At 41.7% G+C, this 1075-nt stretch overlaps 1 non-coding gene across 1 annotated transcript; it reads left to right on the top strand.

The window, feature by feature from the left end:
- Nucleotides 1-752: 752 nt before the first annotated feature.
- On the top strand, nt 753-824 carry trnaq-cug. The gene has a single exon. It is a non-coding gene; the product is annotated as a tRNA-Gln (tRNA).
- The last annotated feature ends 251 nt before the right edge of the window (nt 825-1075 follow it).

A 1075-nucleotide genomic window follows, 5' to 3' on the forward strand; every position in this document is an offset into this window, starting at 1 on the left:
AAGGTCAATAACTGCCCAATTAACATTGACAAATTCAATGATGGTCGCTGCCCACGGCACTCCCAGTCCCAGTGCTGCACTCTGCTGCCCCACAGTCCCTTGGACCAGACCCGCTGCTGCAGTGTGTTGGGCCACAATGCCTTGTACCAGAGTCGGTGCTTCAGTCTGCTGCCCTGCGCTGCCTGAACAGAAGTTGGCTATTGTTTCATGGCAGAGTAGATACATCACTGATTAGTTTGTGTATTGATATGCACACACACAACTCTTAAATATACCAGTGTTACCTTCTGAGTGTGGAATCCACACAGACACTTCCTCACTTGGCCAAACAAGGACATTTGTCCTTATTTTTGCATTGCGCATTTCTCAATCTAAAAAAAAGTAGTTGTACATTTTATTCATTTGTGTAGTGACAGAGAGAGTTCTGATGTAAATGATTTGCTCATTACATGTTTATTAACTCATTGGAACCTTGTAAGCCTCTACATTGTTAACCTGTGTAAAGTTACAATGCGTTTGAATACAGTGGACCTACCTGTTGCTGGATTACTTATTTGTACAAAGTCCTTCAAAATGTATTCTTGAGTTGCCTTTCCACATCCTCTGTAAACGTTTAGCTTACAAAATTACATAAGACGGCCAGTAAAGGTTGCTTTTTTATCATACTTTGTCATTGGTATGCCTTCTGTATCACGCAGGGTAATATTGTGTAAGAAACTGTCTACAGAACCCATGTAGCACTTGCATGTTGAGGTTCCATGGTGTAATGGTTAGCACTCTGGACTCTGAATCCAGCAATCCGAGTTCAAATCTCAGTGGAACCTGAATTTAAGGTAAAAGAATGCAGCATTTCTACTTTCCACATCTCGCTTAAAGGTTATGTCTTAAAAGTACTTGGGCCTTCAGGTGACATGCTGTTCCAGCAAACAGTGAGACCTGAAACAACCAAAGAGTCACTTGAAAAATCACACGGGCTAAAATGTAATGGAGTTACATGATGGATGCAGACTTTAAAGTCTGTCTTGTACTCGCCGTAAAATGAAGTTTCACTGAATGTTGCTGCAGTTAGCGTCTG

Source organism: Perca fluviatilis, chromosome 6 (genome assembly GCF_010015445.1).
Source record: "Perca fluviatilis chromosome 6, GENO_Pfluv_1.0, whole genome shotgun sequence".
NCBI classification, from domain to species: domain Eukaryota; kingdom Metazoa; phylum Chordata; class Actinopteri; order Perciformes; family Percidae; genus Perca; species Perca fluviatilis.